The sequence below is a fragment of the Manacus candei genome, unplaced genomic scaffold, assembly GCF_025592945.1.
Source record: "Manacus candei isolate 608988 ecotype Guabito, Panama unplaced genomic scaffold, ASM2559294v1 h1tg000015l, whole genome shotgun sequence".
NCBI lineage: Eukaryota > Metazoa > Chordata > Aves > Passeriformes > Pipridae > Manacus > Manacus candei.
The window spans coordinates 22,142,575-22,155,362 of NW_026138063.1; the positions used below are offsets into that span (position 1 = coordinate 22,142,575).

Here is a 12,788-nt window from a genome sequence, read left to right on the forward strand (position 1 = left end):
CAACCTTTGACAGGGAAAGGGGGTTCTGCTGCAGGGGACAAGTAATCCCAGTGTCCTGCCTCCAGGGCTGGCCAGGAACAGGCACAGGGAAGCACAGAAACAAAGCAAATCCTTAACACTCCTTGTGGCACATTCCACTGACTACAGCAGAAAATTAGAAGAGAGATGGCAGTGACTCAAAGGTTAATTTCATAATTATACAGCACCAGGGCTGTTCATAAATCTACTCTGCACACACTTAGGGGGACAAGAGGGACAGCACCGTGAAAACTTCTACCTGGATGAGCAAACAGGTGAAGTGAGACAGCAAATGATTCTCCAACAGGCAAAAGTCTGGGTAAATATTGGCATAGATAAGGTGGTGAGAGGAGCATTTCATTGTCAAGTTCTCAACATTTGTGAAATCTCGGATCCACCCTTCCAACCCTGTAGGTAAACACCCCTCTTCTGAGTGTCCTAACCTTCAGCAGTGGGGTGGGTGACAGGAAAGAAGGAAAAAAAATCAGAATCATAGAATCAGATCAAGATTTTAACCAGAATGTCCCCAAATCTGAGACTCTGGACAGTCCTCCCTGCCAAGGCAGGTGAATGGGACTGCAGTTCCACAGGACCAGTGCCAAGAGCCATCAACTGTGACCAAAGGAAAGGAGAAAAAGCCCAAAGTGGGGCATGTGCAAGACATCTGGGTCTGCTAGAAATGAAAGCAGAGAGCTGGAGATGGACACAGACTCACAGACACACAGCACCCTGAGGGAAAGCCCCCCTTGTCAAAAGGGTTTCCCTTAAAAGTGATTCAAGCAAACTCACTGACACTTGTACCACCATTGCACACTCTTCAAACCAAAGTGCTACCAACTCCTCTTACCCAAAAGTGAGGTTTCTCTACAGTAAAACCACCTTCCATGCTGTTGCCAGTTGTGTTTGACCGAGTGTGCTCTGCAAGCCACGATGGGTAGGAGCACATAACACTGTACAACGACCTCCTTTAACCTTATCTTGCCTTTACTGACACTCTAGGAACTAAAAACAAAATAAAAGACACTAAAAGGCAATAACAAGACAAAATGCATTATGTGGTCTCTTGTTTAAGCACAAAGTTGGTATAGATTCTTTTTTTGAGGAGTTTCTGGGTGGTTTCCCATATTTTTCCAGATGAGCTGTGCCTCACAGGCTCCTCACCACAGTAAGTCTGGGAAGAGACAAATCACTGTAGTGTTAACATGCACTCATGAGGCTGGGCAAGTTCAAAAAACTACCTTTGCAGACTTTTACCTTCTGAAAGAAAGACTGCCCAGCTCCTGAGACATAAGGAGAAGTCCTGGAACTCTACCAGGAAGGAAAGAGTGCTACATAAGAGACATTAAAGCTGCTGAAAGGGTAGTTAATGCAGCAAGTGAACAACAGCCTCCCCAGATTTCCAGTGGCTGTGACCCAGCTGAGCAGAGGCCATGTGAGAAAAGCAGATCTATTTGTTCAGGGACACAGGCACAAAAATAATATTCCTCTCTGAGAACATGCTGAAATCAAGCCTTCCATAACAATAATTAACTCCAATAGAGTTGCCAGCAGTGAGAAACACTGAAAAAAAAAATTTAAAAATAAGTATATATAAATAGCAGCTATAAGGGACACTTGTAAAGCCAACTGAGCCAACGTCACCATTCCTCTTCCAGGTGGGGAGCCTGCAAAAGCAGTGAGACCTGACAACAAAACCTCAGTAGCATGTGGAAAGAGAAGTCCTATAATTTATGTTATTCCCATAAAAAGGCACACAAATGGGGAGCCTTTGCAGAGAGGAATTAATGAAACTGAAGAAGTGATTAAAAAATGCAGCTCAATTCCCCAAGGTCAAGTGTTGTTCAGAGGAAAAAAAAAAAAGAAATCACCTGCATAAATATAGAAACAACTTGGAGCAGCTGTGCTGTAGATAAGGGCTGGGGATGGAGAGGATCACAGTTTGAGAACAAATTATAAATATCCAGTTGTCACAAACAAGGCAACTTCTGTCCATTGACAGGAGCACAAATTCCTGATCCTCTCAGTTTTGATGAAGCCTCTGGTGAAGTCCATTTTTGGGTCAGGCTTGTCAGGAAAGAGAGAAACCACACCAGAACTAAAAAAAAAAAAAAAGACAGACAGGTAGTTGGGTGAGCTATGAGGGATGAGTGAGGTAACTCACTGAGGTGGCTCAGTCTGAACAGAGCAAAAAGAGAAGAGATATGATATATTTCCATTAAATATAGAAATGGTTTCTGCAAAGAAAGAGGGAACTTATTCTCCACGTCGACAGTGAGTAAGAAAAGTAATGGACTCAAACTGCAGCAAGAAAAATTTCCTTAGGCCACAAGAAGAACTTTTCTAAGTGGTAAATAGTGAAGCACCAGCCTAAAGAACTTGAGCTGCCTCCTCTGTTAGGAGGTAAAGGACAAAAAAATCATCTCAAAAACTGTCCAGCAATACTGATGATGCCTTGATGCAAAAGGTCAAGATGAAATTTTGGAACCTCTCAGGCCTCTTCTGTGAAGATATCCAAGCACTGAAGTCTTTGTAGCAAGAGCAGAAGCTAAAAAATTCTTCTGATCTTTTGCAGTACAAGGTCTCACCAAATTAAATCTTTCCATCCCTGTTACCGTTACACAACCTCTCCAAGGAATATTATTCGGATTTGTACCAAAAAACTCCAAAAACTGCTGAAAGCCCATTAAGATAGCAAAATTCAAGCATTTATAGGTCAAGAGACTACCAGACTAAGGCTCTATATTAAGCACTAACAGTTTTCTCTGTAGCACTGTGATAGAACTCCTTCAGGAACAGTGGATCAACCCTATGTAAATATTCTCAAGGCAAACAAAACCTGCTCAGCATCTCCCTCCCAGACTCACATCATTCATGAAGCCTCCAGTAGGTTTGGCTTCCGAGTTCACTGCTTTTTCTCCCCTCTCTCCCAAGAGACTCCTGCTCTCCCCCACTGCTCCCCTGCAGACCGTGGAGGAGCCCTCTTGGTCTGTCTGAGGTATCACGATGCAGAATCAAATCACTCACCTCATGAGGAGTTATGACAGCACTTGAAATAGTAACAGTCATGATTAGCAGAATATTGGGGTTGAGAACACCAAACTTGTCAGCAGTGGGGTGTGATCCTTGTTTTCAAGCACAGTGCTGGGCAATGCAGCATATGATGGAGAAGGCACCACAAAGCCCCCGCCACACCAAATACTCTCTGATTTAAGTCACAGAGCTGACCTTAAGGGACAACCAAAAGGGCACATAAGACTTAGCCAGTATCCTGATACTACAGCTCCAACCACCAGCTTTGCGTTGCACAGGATTTGCCCATCCAGGGAAAAATCAGCACCACATCAGTGAATTCAAGTCGTGGCTGAGAGAGAACGAATGAGAGCCACGTTCACAACCACATCAGCTGAAACCTTACCCTGGGACCCTTCCAGGGCTTCACAGCAGTGTTTTATAACCCCCAGTCCTCTACAAATGTCACAGTCCCCCTTAGGGCCAGCCCTTCTATCTTCAAGCCTCCTCTATCCACAGAGCACTCCCATATAGAGTGCCTTGTCTATTAACCACAACGATCAGATAAATTAGAAGCAGCAATGTTGATGAAGCAACTGATGAATTGTCATTGATGAAGCAAGGACAGGGTGGTTCAGGCGACTAATTGCTTTCACTGAGATGAAACCAGGTTCAAATCAAGGGAGAATTTACTTCTTCAGCAAAATACTTCACCTTAATTATAACTCACAACGAGAGACAGCCAGAGTCTAAATATATGGATGCTCTGCCTCTCCAGCACCCACCACTCCTCATAGAATGGGTAAAAATTGACAGCTTTTATATTAAGAAATGAATCCCAAAATGTAGCTCCATCTCACATCTTCCTGCAATCCCACTCAGAGGTGGCTCAGGCACATCCTAAAATTACATCTCTGCAGCTTTCTCTGCACGAAGCTTCTCCGTACGACAAAGATCACATAAATCACACAAACGTAAAGAGAATGTGCAGAACAAAACCATTTTCAGTCTCCCCCAGTGAAACAACTAAATGTTTCCTTGCACTACACATATCCACTCCCTAACTGAAGAAAACTGTAGATCATTTTAGTTACAGACAAGAACAAATGATTTTCCAGCTAGCATCTACAAAGAAAACAAGAAACTATTTTTTATTCTCCTAACCTTAGTTAGAAGGATTAGAGAATTTTTACAGAATTTGCTCCTTTTCAGTTCTTTACACTGCTATATGCAGTTTGCTAGCACACAAGTTTTACCATTTAATTTTTAATACATAAAATAGATAAGCTAAAAAAAATTTTGCATACGACACAATCAACAGATGAAATATTCTTAGAAACAGCAATATCCAAACCACATTAAGCATCATGCTAACATCAAAGGCAATGTATATTACAAAATTATCTCAGGTTCACACAGATGCATTAGAAGATAAGAGAACACGAGACAAAAAGAAACCTCCTGCCATTTACATCACATTTCAAAAGTGGCAACAGACCATAAAGACTCACTTTGAGAACAGAGGGGAAGAATAGGACACTCATAGACCAAAAGCCATCTTAAAGACCCCAACCCTAATCCTTCTCCCATTATTAAATCTATAACCTGCTCAGATCTCAAAGCAGACCACAAATCTCTGCATTTTCTGGAACTTCACTGGTGTCTCTACTCCAGCTACAACAGTCTGGATTCCTCTGAAAAATCCGCATTCTCCAGCCAATCACCAAGGAAACACCACAAAAAAGTACTTCCAACAACGAAAAATACCTCAACTTTATCCCCTCAATACACCCAAAGAGATTCAAACGCTTTCAGAGTCCAAGTCACACCTGAAAAGTTTAAACACTAAGATTACCTATGCAAACACCCCTCTGGCACTTGTCCTTCCCTATTCCCTCCCATGGGAGCTGGATTCCATGAGGAGCCTGCAGGTGAGCAAACCCAGCAGGGAAAGGGCTCTGGACACAACACAAAACCAGAAGGTGAACTCGCCTCGCTCCTAAAAGCAAAGCACATTTAAGATTTCAGACAACTGCAGGAGTGAGCACGTCAGTTTCACACCCTTGAGTTCCTGACCAGTTCCTGGGGTTAAATAACAACTTGCCAGTACCTGATCATTGCTGCAGGTGCACTGAAAGCCCATGTCCTCTTGGCTCACTGCACATGTGCCTCCTTCTTCACGTCAGATAAACCAAGCTGCTCCCTGAAGCTGCACCGTGGGGAGTGTTCAGGGCAGTCCAGCACTGAATTCTTCTCTCTAGAAAGAAGAAGAAAACTCAGAATCCTGCTGGAACGTATTTAAATAACGCTCCCAAGATCGACCCAAAACATCCCCTCGGCACATCGTGATGTTACGTGGCACATTGCAAGGCAGCAGAACACATCCAAATTTTAGTATGCACTCTCAAAAAGAAGCTGGGAGTTGAAAAATACCTCAACATATTTAGTACATCCTTTCTTAGCACAGGCCCACACTCTCTAATCCTTTTATGGTACAATTTTAATCTAAATTAAGCAAGCAGCTCCAGTAAAAGAGCTCAGAGCTTTCCACATTACAAAATTACATCAGGATGGGATTAGCCTTTAAAATAACATACTTTGAGGTAATCTATTAATGATATTTTACACTTAATTTCATACCTAAACTCCGAGTTATTTGTTTTACTAATTTTAAGCAAATTTTAGGAAAAGCATAACTTTTTACAGCCCTCCTACATATATACAACTCAGAACACCATTATTCCTGGTACTACCAGAAACAGGCAAGGAGAGAGGCAACAAATACTGAGATTTCCAATCCTGAGCCTACTGCATCTTCTTCCCACCCCACACAAATCTAACAGGCTGCAAGACTTAGCCCAGCTCCTCATAAAATTAATCAACACCTTGAAATTACAGAACTTTATTGCAAACACTAAACTCACTGGTCTTAAAAAGAGATTATCCCTACCCACACACATTGTTTTCCCTGTATCCATCATCAGACACAACCAGATTACTGCAGCACTGAGGAAGGGATTCAGAAATACCAGCACCAGTGTCTTGCCAGAATTAAGAGACTTTAGACAACAAAATCCACGTGGCCTTGCAGAAACAGGCACCACCTGCCTCATGCTCTGCACCACAACTGAGCTGCTCTCAAGGCCATTCCCCACATTTTAGAAGTTTAGTTATTCTAACTCTTTGGAGAAGTAGGAGCGAGAGCCATTTGTATTTGAGAAAAACACTCATCTTGTCACCACTGTCACTTCCTTTTAGTGCTGTATTAAGGCTCTCCTTATCTCTTCCAGTTTGCCATGAAAACAGGACATGTAGTTCCACATCCCCAAGAAGTAAAAGCCTGTGAGGTCCAGGTTAGGCTACATTCAGAGGCTCTATTTGGGCAGCAGGAGGATGATGATGTAGCAATATTATTCCACAGGAAAGGACCAATTTGCCCTGTACCAGCCTTGTATTAACCATTTTAATTACAGAATAATTTCCAAATAAAACCCAGAGCAAACATAGACGTATTTTAAGAGCTTTACTAGCCAAACTTTAGAGTTTATTTTTTTATATAATAACAATGTAAATATCTGCCTTTGTTTACATGAAAATTACATGGTTCTACTAAGTCAATTTTAAAAAGTCCCAAAAGCCAGTGATTACAATTTTTACCACTATTTTATGACAGGAACAGTGCCTGTAAACACGAGGTTTATCTTCTTGCTTAAATAAAACAAATATTGTGAGCAATGTAAGCATTGTAAGCAATACTACAGATGAAACAGACTTGGAAAAAATAAAAAACAAAAAAAGGAAAAAATGTATTTGATTATTCCTTTAAACACAGTTCACATATATATATATAGAAAACAGCACATAAAATTGGAGAGATGTTCATAAAAAACATGAGACACCAGATGCCCAAAGTTGGCTGAATGCCACTGGAATAAATTACTGAATTTCACAAGAAAAAAATAGAGCTTTTAAGGACAGATTTTAAAGCATCAGTTGATAACTGGCAGCCAAGGTGGGAATGGTCAGTGCCCTAAACAGGAAGGGACTTCAGGGGCTGAAGGACTTTTATCAGCAGATGAGTTCAGCTCTTGCTGCACTTCCATTTACCACCACCTTCTATAGCATTCTCTTGGCTTTTAACACTTGCTTCCCACATCCAGCCTGGAAGATTCCCTGCACCCATAATCCAATCCAGAAGCCAGCAGGGTGTGTGGCAGCTTCGAGCTCCTAAGAATGCACAAAAACACTTACTGGGTAAAAAAGTGCTATTGAGAACAAACACAACCCCCACAGGTGTGTGACACAGAAGTCACACCGCTGGGAACGGGGTTACAAACACCACAGGCTGCTGGGATTTCTTTTCCTCTTTAACATAATCAACCTGGACCCAAGGAATTCTTTCAATCGCCTGTTTCTCATCCTACCCAAATACCAGCAGAACTGTGAGTATTTGGATTCAAGCAGTAACCCCTGCAGATGGATTTTTGTCTAAAGAACTGAACAAACAAAACATTATTTGCCTCAAAAATTCTTCTACTTGTGGTGAAAGCCGAGCTGTGCTGAAATCAATAGGGCTGTTGGCATTGTTTTCCACAGAGCTGGAATTTCATTTCCTGTGCCCCACTTCAGATCTGCTAATAACCACCAGAACAGGGGCTTGCACTCTCTCACAATCACATCTAGAGCTCAAAATACAACGTTTTGGGCAAAATAAACACTCACAGGGAGGGTTGCATAAGCAGCATGAAAGGGGCTGTGGCTGGTTTCTTCTGAGAGGAAACTTTGCCCCCAGCCTGGTTGCTCCGGATTAATGATGTTCCTGAAGCCTTGGGAAGTCCCTACCCCAACCCAGCAAGGTGGGAGGGTTTGTTATTTTATCTGGTGGCTGATTAACAGCTTATCAGCAAGTTTTCAAAGGTTAAACTCAACACACACGCATGGCAAGAGTGCGTGGAAAGGACAAGGGAAACGTCGGATTAGTGTTTCCTGCTGCCACCCTTCAGTGAGGGACAGAACTCTCTCACACACCACGACCTGCAGCAGTGCCAGCAAGGAAACTTTAACCAGAACTCCTGGTTTAACTGAAAATGTCTCTGGAAGCCAGTGAGAAGCCAACAAAAGTGCTTTCTTGCAAAGGAGGAGCTTGCTCTGCCTGCTGTATTCCCACTGGCTGCCACACAGGATGGAAAAGCTAACCCAAAATCTTTAAGTTTGGTCCTTAAACACAAGGCAGTTTTATCACCGCTGCCAAATTTATCACTGACACCACAGCTCCATGACAACTCACTGGAAAACAAAAACAAAACAAAAATCTTCATTTAGGGCTTGCTATGATTTTTATTTCTATCCCAAGCATGTCACTGAACTGTAAAGGGCTGATGCAACCTTAAACCAGAAAAAAAAAAAAAACCAGAGTTACAGACTCATTACTAATTCATCCTGGCTGGAGCTGCATACCAGCAGCTGCTGCCTCTCTCAATTAACAGCAAATATTGAACAGTATTGTCGTTTAACGGTGTTTACTGCCCTGTCCGCTCAGCGTTTTCAAACGTTCTGGCACAATTTAAAGCATCAACATTAATAAACAGAGCTTCATTTAACCCCTTATGTATCAGCAGAGCTCACAGAGGAGGTGTTTTACTCGCTTCAGACATTCATTAGGTGTTTGGCAAAAGCTGAAGCCCAAAGATCCAAGGTGCCACCAAAGTGGTATTTGTAATTCAGAGGCCTGTGGGGTGCTTGGCTTCTGCAGGGGGCTGAGCACAAGTGTGAAAAATGATGGGAGTAACTCCAGCAGAGCAGCTCTTTAGAAATTATTGCCAAAAAGTTGAAACAAAAGAGGAGAAAAAGGAGGAGGCCACACATTCAGCCTCTGCTGCTGAAGATTTAGAACAGCAAAACCAACAAAACCCCAAAACAAACGGGGGAAAAAAATAAAAATCAAGACACAGCCATTCTGCAGGGAGATCACACCAATGCTGTGATTCCTGAGGGCCCAGTCTCTGCACAGGGAAGTCAAGGGCCCACATTTGTACCTTCCCACCCTCCAACGTGCCCACAGCTGCCCTTTGGCCAGGCTGGGTCTGAAGCAAGTAATTACACAAACAATGCAACTCGAGCACTTCCCCAGCCACCTCTGCAGGTCCTTCAGTGCCCTACTTGCTCCGTGGTGTCAAGTTTGCTGGAAGCCACTGATGTACAAAGGACTGAACAGATTTTATGTCGCATTTACACACTGTGTTCCCAGCACACCAGCAGGCAGGAGCATCTCAGGGGCCCTCCAAGAGCCCACTGCCAGCTGGGCCAGGGCCAGAGACCTGGAGCAGGGAGGGGATGCTGAGCCAGCCCAACTCGACTGCAAGGTGCACACTGGCCACTTAGATACTGTGTGAAAACAGCAAGCAGCTTCTGTACTGCATTTATTACAGTAAGAGCTAGAATAAGGCCATTCCAGCTGATTGAAATTGGAGGAATTCAGTTATTTCTGGAGTGCTGGACCTTTGTTCTATTCATTTTGCAGAGGGAACTGCGCTATGAGCAAGGGAGCTCCAAGGAGTGATGCTCTGAGGGCTTGTCAATCATGAGGGAATGGCTTGGAAAACTGGGCAAGTATAAGTAGCTCTGGCCATAGCTCTGTGTGAACATACTCTTCTTGGTTTAGCATTTGGCTGCAAACCCCCTCCTTTCCTCAGGCCCCCTCTGCCTGTGTATCCTGTGCAACATCCAGTCTGGTCTGTTAGGAGGATCCCTTCCCTCTGGGTTCCTGCACCACCTTTGTGTGATGGTGTCTGAGGTGTTCAGATAAATTAGGTGATATGACTAATACCTGCCATCTGCTCTTTGTTACCTTCTCTCTCCTCTCCTCCTGAAGAGGAGTCAGCAGTGAAGTGCTTGTTCTACTCGATCTATTTTAGGAGCGTGGGCTTTCAGCATCCATGCAGCACTGCTTTAAGCTAGAAAAGTTACATCAAAGAAGTAGACCATGCTCTGGCAGAGAAGACTGAGCATTAGGCCCCATTAAAGTCTCTGAATAGGCTCAGAAACAACTGCTTTCTGCAGAAATTATCTTCACTCCAGTGTGCCCAAGAAGCAGAACTCTTGCCCAGGTTTTACCCTAGGCCTCAGGCCACAGAGGAGCAGATAAGATCCAGGTCTTGGAAGGTATCCAACTGCTCTCAGTGGAGACCAAGTCAGCCAACACAGCCTAGAGCATCAGTAGGACACGTGCTGCAGCACTGGGATACCTGGTTTGAGGAGTAAGGAGCTCCTACCCAGTCACACCACCTTGGAATAGACCTTGGAGAAGAGAAATGGTACCAATAACTGAGGGCAGGTCTCTGCACACCTGACTGGGGTGAAACCTTCCAACTCATAGGGAATATAAAGCATTACTTACACCAACAGCTGCTCCCCATATGCTACAGTCAAGATAAAAACAAACTGGACAAACAAAGATGGGCTGGAAGGGAGAGAAGCCAATGGAGGATAATTTAATTTCACTGTATTTCTAGCAGGAGCTGTGTCAAACACAAAGCAAAAAAAATCATCACAGTGTAGGAGGCTGAAAGATGGAGCAGTGAGGAGTCTCTGGCCCCATAAATGTTTAATTTGAGCAAAGCAGCAGATTAGTAGTAAGCACAGTTCTGCTGCTGCTGCTGAACTGCACACTCCTGCTTTGATTTCTAAATGACACAGAGTGAAAACGTAAGTATAAATATAAAATAGGGGAAAAAGAGCAGGGAGGTTTTTATACCTGGCATTACAGATGCAACGTGCACGAGCCAGCAACCTGCCCATCCCTCCCTCCACTCCTGCACAGAGCAGCAGCACGAGGGTGAGCAGACTATGGAGCATTCCCAGACCTTGATTTCACAGCTTTGACAGTCCAACACAGCACTGGGGATAACAGAGCTATTGCACCCCACGTGAGGGAACAGCAAGGCCTGCAGATCTCTGATGCTGCCTGCTAAGGAAGCTGTGAAACTGGAGAACCACAGAACGAAGATGCACATAGAAACACTGGAGAAATGGATCCCCAGAGCCCTGGGAGCAGAAAAAGGACCTGCCTGGAACTGTTCCTCTTGCAACACTGCCCCTAAAAGAAGGGCTGATTTTCTCTCTGTGCTGTTCCCCTTGCAAATAAAACCCATCAGTAAGGATCACTCTTTCCCCATCATTTCCTTTAGTTATTCCCATCCCACTGTAAAGAGTAAGCTCAGAGGGGTTAAATGAATCTGTGAGGGAAGAAAAGTTGATAATTAGTGTTTCTTCCTGCCTAAAATGGAAGAAGAGTGAAAGAGAAATTAATGCATTCCATGACCTTTATGAGACTTCCATCTCCATTTTTCTTCCCTTTCCTGCTCTTTACATCCCTCAAACTGCTACCTGATCCCCATCATCTGCTTCTTTCCCCTCCACCTTTAGAGAGGAGTCTATTTCCTTTCTTTATATATATAAATATAAATATATATATATACACACACACACTTCACTCTCTTTCCTGCTTCCATATCCACTTGCTGAAACTCATACAACTCCTCTGTTGTCTCCACCAGCATATCTAGTCTTCTTCCCAGCCTGCAATCCTAAAGTGTGGCTTCCCTAAAATCAAGCACAAAGGTTCAATCAGACACAGATTCTACCCCGGCAGCACAACTGTTTTATTGGAATTATGCCACTTATCCCAAAGCCAGCTCTCCCTGAGTACTGAATGGACAAGCATGGAATAAGAGCAGGAAAGCCCCTGGCCTAGCCTTCCTCACTCCCAGTAGAGCCTCATCCAGCTGAACACCCTGGTAAATAGGAAATAGCACATGACAAGTGCTACAGAGCTCCTGAAATCTTGTCCAGCCTCTGGAAAACCTCCACACAACAAATGTAGGTCATCCATGAGTATAGGTTTTCTTTTTTAAAAGTATTAACAGATTTAAGAACACATACACCAGTACTCTCATGTTTTGCACTCTCCTCAAGGCTGGGAGTGCATTTGTGACTGTGACCACGAGATGCAATTCCAACAACTAGTTTTCTTCTCTGAGTAGTAAAAAAAAAAATAAATTAAGAAGAAACAGAAACCCACAGTAAAGCCTCAATTAACCTACAAGGACACAACTACATGTTGCAAGTACAGACACAGCAGAAGCCTCTTTTTCACTGCAATTTGCTGCTGGGAACAAACTTGCAAAGCCAGGACAGCACCTTGGGCTCTTCCACCTACACCTGACACGTGAAGGCATCACCTCTCATAAAGCAGGACCTCAATTCTGCCTGCTGGCTGCTCTGAATTTTCAGCTTCCCAAAAGCTGATGTCCTGGCATTTCTCCTTGCAGAGCAGTGACCTTTGCAGGCCTCTGGAGAAAGAAGCCAAATCCAGCATTAAAAAGATACAGATTACAACAAAAATGCTGGTGTGCCCTGCTACTCAAATGACAGAAAACATTAAATATTTACACTGACACATTATGATATGATTCTACTGTAACTGCAATCTCCTGTGACACAACCATGCTATTTTTCCTGATGAAAAACCTCTCCCTTACTCTGAATATACAAGATAGATGGCAGTGAGTAAGTGGAACAGCCCCATCTCTTATCAAACACTGGCTGGTGACCTCATCCTCATCCCAAGGCTGCAGAAGGGAGAAATCTCCGAGGAAGCAGCTCATGGACAGACTCACAAAACACCTCCAGAAGACTCAACCATATGAGTCTTCTGGACTTTGTGCCAGGGGGGACTCTCCTTACCAGGGCCACAGTGATAT

General features: G+C 43.6%; 1 protein-coding gene across 5 annotated transcripts in view; it reads right to left on the reverse strand.

Annotated features, from left to right (window-relative positions):
• MAP3K13 (mitogen-activated protein kinase kinase kinase 13) overlaps nucleotides 1-12,788 on the reverse strand; it is a 71,556-nt gene that overhangs the window by 40,098 nt on the left and 18,670 nt on the right. For 3 of the 5 annotated variants that reach the window (XM_051781771.1, XM_051781777.1, XM_051781772.1), the window contains exon 3: nucleotides 5,138-5,284. The exons of the other annotated variants lie outside the window; for them this stretch is intronic. The gene's annotated coding sequence lies outside the window, so the exon portion shown is untranslated. The remainder of the gene's footprint in view (nucleotides 1-5,137; nucleotides 5,285-12,788) is intronic. 5 annotated transcript variants of the gene reach the window in all.